The following is a 7,082-nucleotide window of genomic DNA, read 5'->3' as shown; positions in this document are numbered from 1 at the left end:
CTGGAGACCCAATCTGGTCATTGAGAGTAAAAACTAAACATTATTTATCCTTGAAAGTTTCTCCTTTAACATTATTTTATTTTATTTTATATTTTAATTTAATTTTTAATCCTAACCCAAGGATATTTTTCCATTGATTTTTAGAAAGAGTGGAAGAGAGAGGGAAAGACAGAGAAACATCCATGATGTGAGAGAAACACATTGATTGGCTGTCTCCTGCATGTGCTCTGATGAAGGCCAGGGAGGAGACTGCAATCCAGGTACATGCCCGTGACTGGAATTGAATCTGGGACCCTTTGGTTAACAGGCGAACATACTATCCACGGAGCAAAACTGGCCAGGGCTAACATTATTTTAAAATCCAAATACGTTCTTTCTAGAAAAGTATTTATTTTTGTTTCTGTTGTATACTTTATAGAGAAGTGTGATTTGGGTTTGATACTTACTACATTTCTGAAGTGTTTACTATGAAACAAAGATTTTAATGAATGGTGATTATTGCCTTTACAGAAATTTCAAAGACCTGATTTTTTTTTTTAAACCATTAACCATTTAAAATTTATTTTGTTTTGTTTTCTGAAATACTCTAAGAGCAGCAAACCATTGCTGTATAGCATTCTTGGAGTGTGCTGTGAACAGGTTTTTTAAGAAATTAAAAATGAGGAAATTATCAGGGTGGGGCAAAGTAAGTTGTTTGTATGGAAAATTAATACAATTATTAATAAATAATAATACAAGAATACTCACAAATGTTTTGCCCTACCCTGCATATTTGGGATTACTAAGCAGAGATTACTTACTTAATGATAAAAAATAAAGTTATCTTAAAAATGTTTGTTGACTTTCTCTTTCCTCTAGTTGGCATGTTAACACAGGTAAAGCTCACTTTCCCCACCTAAAAGGCTGTGATGATGACTTCTCCAAAAGTAGAATTCCTGTCATTTATTACTTATGTATTTACTTATTTTTTTAATAAAGCATTCCTTTAAAAATATTATTAAATTGATTTTAGAGAGAGGAGAAGGGATAAGGAGAGAGAGAAATATTGATGTGAGAGACAAACATCAATGGGATGCCTCCCACATGCACTGACCAAGGTTTGCATCTGCAACCTGGGTGTGTACCCTGACCAGGAATTGAACCAGTGACGTTTTGGTGCATGACACTCAACTACTGAGCAATACCGGCCAGGGTGTCCTGTCACTTACTTTTTGATACTCTGTACTCAGAGCAATGCTTATGGATGGTAGTCTAGCAGATGTTTGCAGAAAAAAGAAATAAACCATAATTTAGTACTTCCCAATAGTTTAAAATATTGTTATAAAATAAAAAAATAAATTTACTAAAATTTTTAGTTTTCTTAAAGTTTTATATACATTTCACCTTTGTGAGAACAGAGAGAAGGCCTCAAAAAATAAAAAAGATGTTAGGCGGCTACATTTTTTTTTTAAAAAAAGCAAAGTTATTGAATTCATAGAAGAACAGAAAGTTATATTTAGAAGTAGACTTAAAATATGACAGTTCATGACATGATATTTATTAAGGAACACACTTCACATATGAGAATTGACTTTTTGCTCTAGCATGACTTGTCTTGCACCTCTTTTTATAGAGAACAAAGAAAAATGCTTTTGTACATGACATTGTAGCAAAGTTCTTAATTTGATTCTCTGATTAGTTATAAAAAGGCTTTTATAAGTTTTGTACTGCATAAGTTTCTGTTTTAATATTGATGTAAGCTACATCAATGCATTATGTCTCCTATAATTTATTCTTGATATTTTGGTTTGTTTATTTCTTATTTAAACATGCCCCTAGTAACAATCAAATACTTCTTCATGGATTGCCATCCTCATGCTCTCGTTGCTTGATTGTAGAAATAGCTAGCTATTCAACAAAATTTTTCTTTATTTCTTAGTGGATTTATTGCTGAGTATGTGGCTGCTCAGCTAAAGGCCATATTTTTTAGACTCCCATATTTGGGATTATTAAGCAGAGATTATTTACTTAATTATAAAAAATAAAGTTATCTTAAAAATTTTTGGTGACTTTCTCTTTCATCTAATTGGCATGTTAACACAGGTAAAGCTCACTTTCCCCACCTATGATAACTTCACCAAAAGCACAATTCCTATTACTTATTTATTTTTATAAACCATCCTTTAAAATATTTTTAAATTTTATAGTTAAATTTTGGCTACATTTTCATTGATGGGATGTGACTAAAAGTCAAAGTGACTTTTCCAGTTATGGGCCTTAAAAATTTGGGCATGTGGATTTTTTATACCTTCCCCTTCCCATTATCTGCAGCATAGTCACTTCTGGCAGCAAACTATAGACATACAGATGAGAAGCATGAAGGTGATGTTGGAATCACAATGTAGAACACTTTAGTCTCTAAATGACCTCATAGAGCACAGCTGCTACTTGCCTGACCTGTTACTTGGATCTGTTACAAAAGAGAAAATTAAGTTTGTGTTTTTAAGTCTCTATATTTTGAAGCACCTTATAGAGTAGTTCAGTTCTCATTAATGCAGTTGGACCCAAAAATTTTAAGTTGCTCCAGTCCAGAAAGAAACTAAATTATAGTTCACTAATTTACATGTTGGCACTTCTTCAAAAATAAAAATTAGCACATCTAATTTTATCTACTGACTAGAAGCCCAGTGCACGCATTCATGCACTGGTGGGGTCCCTAGGAATGGCTGGTGATCTGAGCCAATTGGGGCCATCTTGCCCAGTCCCAATTCGCCAGACCTCAACAGCAAGATAATTTACCATTTGGAGTGTCTGCCTCCTGGTGGTCAGTGCACATTGGTCAGACACTTAGCATATTGGGCTTTTATTTATATAGATAGGAATATCATATTGAGGTGATGTGTTTATTTAAGCAGTGGCCATATAAAAATAATATGCCTGTTTGTATGATTATTGGGTAGAATCTCAGGCCAAGTAGAGTGAAAATATTTAGGTATTCAACAATTATCAGTGCTATGTACAAAGTCCATATTGTAGAAAACTAAGAGTTCCAATTTTATAAAGCACTGCTCTCTAACGATGATTTCAAAAATAAAAGCTAAAAAGAGACTTTATACTTTTACTGGCCTCCATGGCATTTACCCCAAAGTCTTCTAGATGAACACCAGGTCACACAATACTGGCATTATCTATCAACTGCATTTTGCTTAGCAAAGTTGTGGGGGTAGCGCCTTCCTGACTTTAAATAGACATACATGAAGTACATTTAAGTGTTTGCATTCATTCAACAGATGTGAGTTAGATGAATGAATATATATTTGTTGAGAGTTTACCATGATCCACAGATTATTTTATTATCCAAAAACTCCATGAATAAAAATGACAAGGCCTCTGTCCTCATTGAGCTTTTGTTTCAACCTGTAGAGATAGGAAGTCCTATATAATAAAGAGGTAATATGCAAATTGACCCTCACACCCTTGCACAAGATGGCTGCCCCAATGTGATCAAAGATGGCTGCCACAGATGGCTGGCAGAGGAAGGCAGTTTTGGGCAATCAGGCCATCAGGGGAGGGCAGTTAGGGGCAACCAAGTCAGCAGGGGAGGGCAGTTGGGGGTGACCAGGCTGGTAGGGAAAAGCAGTTGTGGGGGACCAGGCATGTAGGGGAGGGCAATTGGGGGTTACCAGGCCTGCAGGGAAGGGAGGGAAGTTAGGGGTGACCAGGCTGGCAGCGAAGGGCAGTTAGGAGCAACCAGGCCATTAGGGGAAGGCAGTTGGGGGACAAGGCCATTAGGGGAGGGCAGTTGGGGGCAATTGGGCCAGCATGAGAGCAGTTAGGAGTCAATCAGGCAGGCAGGGTAATGGTTAGGGGATGACTAGGCAGGCAAGCAGGCAAGTGGTTGGGAGCCAGTAGTCCAGGATTGTGAGAGGAATGACTGCTGGTGTAGCCCTCTGTGGGATCAGGCCTAAAACAACAGTTGAAAATTCCCTGAGGGGTTCCAGATTGGAGAGGGTGCAGGTTGGGCTGAGGGATACCACCCCAAGTGCATGAATTTTGTGCACCAGGCCTCTAGTATATAAATAAACAAGTAAGAGTATTTAGATGCTAATAAATACTATAAAGAAAATAAAAACAAGGTGATATAATAGAGAGTGACTCAGTAGGGAGAAGTATTTTTTTAGTTAGGGTACCACAGGACTCCTATGAGGTCAGATGAAGCTGAGACCTGGATGGCAGGAAGTAGGCAAGCACAACAGAGCTGGGTGGAGAGTGTTTTAGGCATATAGGACAGCAGATGCTAAGTCATTGGGGTGATTTACATTAATTTTTTAATGCCACATATATGCAATTTATCTAATTATTAAATGACTAGAGGCCCAACGCATGAAATTTATGCAAGAATAGGCTATCCTTGAAACAGGTTTGGATCAGTGGTAGAGAGTCGGTCTGCAGAATGAGAGGTCCCAGATTTGATTCCGGTCAAGGGCATGTACGTTGGTTGCGGGCACATCCCCGGTAGGGGATGTGCAAGAGGCAACTGGTCGATGTTTCTCTCTCATCTCATCGACGTTTCTAACTCTCCCTCCCTCTCCATTCGTCTCTGTAAAAAATCAATAAATATATTAAAGAATAGACCCTCCTTTCCCCGGCAGCCGGCACTGCCTTCCCTCTGATCACCAGCAGGCACCAGGACCCGGGCTTTCCTCACAGCCCTGGCTTTATCTGGAAGGTTGTCTGGAAGGACATCTGGTCTAATAGGTAATAAATAGCACACTAGTGATATAAATGTCAATGGAATTGATAGTTTGATTCTTAAAACATTTAGATCTTTACTTGGCTTAGTAATAAATCCCAAGTGATCAAAAGATTATCATCTAAAATGGATTAAAACAAGAGGTCTTGTTCAAAGCATACTAGCTTATTTTCTCTATATTATTTTAATGCAAAGTTAGGTGCTGTGAAGTATAGTTTTGTATGGTTTGGCAGGTACCATTAGGATATAATTACCTTTAGCTACGTAATAAAATCTCATTAATTGTCAGGACTTTTTAACTAAAGGTACAAATATGGCTGGGATAACTGAATAATAAAAATTTTAAGAGGTCTGATGTTTAGATTTATCATTTAATAGATGTAAATAAACTAAGTGACATTGAAAGTAACTTAGCAAAAGGAAGAAAATCTGAGAGCCCCTCTGTTCAATGGTTATTAGGAATTGTTAAAAAAAATACTGGAAGTACAGAAAATGGTTTTTTTTTTTTTCTGTAAAAATCTCCAAAAATCTGAACCTTCAGCACTTCTGAGTATAAATTTATTAAAATATCAGAAGCAATATATTCAGTATCTTGTAGAAACCTGTAAGGACAATTTCACTGCTGAGTAGCTCATATGTGACCTGGAAAACAATTCAAAGATTTTTAACAAATGACTCCCAATAGTTCTTTTAATAAGTTCGGGTAAATTGGAAATCAAGTATGAATATGACTCTTACTTTATTCTATATCTTGTCTTCAATACATGAAAGATAAAAATCATATTTGCAATAATACAGCATGAGCCAAGCTATAAAATTTAATGTCCTAAAGTAGATTCAGCATGCCTGAACAGGAATGCAATGAAGAAAAATTACTATAATTATGAAACTTATGATTATTAAGTTATTTGTTTCATATTATTTCTGCATTTTTGTAAACCTCTAAATAAACAATCTAAGAAAAATAATTTTATTGGAAATGACTGAAATAACCAGAGATAAAAAAAAATTAAAATGAATTATTTGGCAGCCACTGTATATGGTAGTTAGATTCAATTCTACTATTGAAATTGCCTCTGTATTGTAAGCAGCTAGAAAACACTTTCTCAAATGATCAACATCTATTTCCAAAAGTGTAGTTATGGGTAATATGCATAGCTACAAATCATGGATTTCCTTAAAGAAGCAATCCAGGAAGAAGTATTCAGACAAATAGATACCTTTTAATAAGTCAAATTCCAGCTGTGAACTTTAAAGCAATCATAAGAGATAAACATAAAGAGTCCAGGCATAATACAAAATAAATAAGTTCTATAAAACTTGCTATTTGCAGAATTCTAAATCCTCAGGAATCCACAGGATGTCTATAAATGCATTAAGAAGGCAAGAATTTCAGAGTGAACAAGAAATCAGACTCATTATCTTTCTATAATTTAGTATTTCCTTTTATAAGAATTCTAAGTAGAGGGTAGCTAGAACAGCTAAATTAATCTAAAATTTTCCCCATAAAAGTTCATTACAAATGCCCTTGACTGTGTTCTCATCACCTTCATTCCTGCACATCTCTCCTGTATAACTTCAAAGAGAACTTTACACACAAGAGATAGGAAAGTGAGGTGAGTGGATGAGTACAGGGCCACCTCTGTTAAAAAGAGGTTTAATTAAGTACATATTTAAAGAGTGCTTTTGACATGAAAAAGCAGTAAGAAAATTCAGTACTATTAATATTGAATGAGAATAACTTGGTCCTGTGAGCTTACAGAGATAAAGGAAAAAGTTATATTATCCTCCAGGCAAGCATTTTTCAATAGGGTTCTTTATTGATTTGCCATCCTAAGAGAGTCTGTAAATCTAGCATCTGCATATTGATTCCTGGTTTGTATGGAGGAAGGGGAAGCAGAGAATAAAAGATGCATCTTCCTTCAATCTGAATAAAATTGCAGCATGTCTACTTTAAATGTGGACTCATTTCTTCGCAAAAGTACACAATCCATGAAAAATGTGGGAGAAATGTGTTGGCTGTATAATAAGAAGAGGATGTTTATTTTAATTTGTTACTTAATAGAAATTAAACTGTCATTTTATATTATCAAAATGACCAATATTAATGTCATAGCATGTGAAAACTGGAAATTTTGATGGGAGCATTCTAATTCTGCAGGTGTAAAATTCTAAAGTGAGATGCCAGAACAAAAGGAAATCATCTGAGAAAAATAGCTGGCTAGAAGTTTTAATAACGAAAGGATTGAGAAAGTAGGTGGCACAAGAAAGCAAGTATTTGTCCTCGATTTCCTTCAAGAGCTGGTGCTAGAATCTAAGTCCCACCATCCATCCTAAAGGAGGCATGGGA

This window comes from Pipistrellus hanaki, assembly GCF_964339955.1.
Source record: "Pipistrellus hanaki genome assembly, chromosome: 2".
In the NCBI taxonomy this organism is placed as follows: domain Eukaryota; kingdom Metazoa; phylum Chordata; class Mammalia; order Chiroptera; family Vespertilionidae; genus Pipistrellus; species Pipistrellus hanaki.
The sequence above is the reverse complement of the archived record's forward strand: the minus strand, read 5'-3'. Positions refer to the sequence as shown.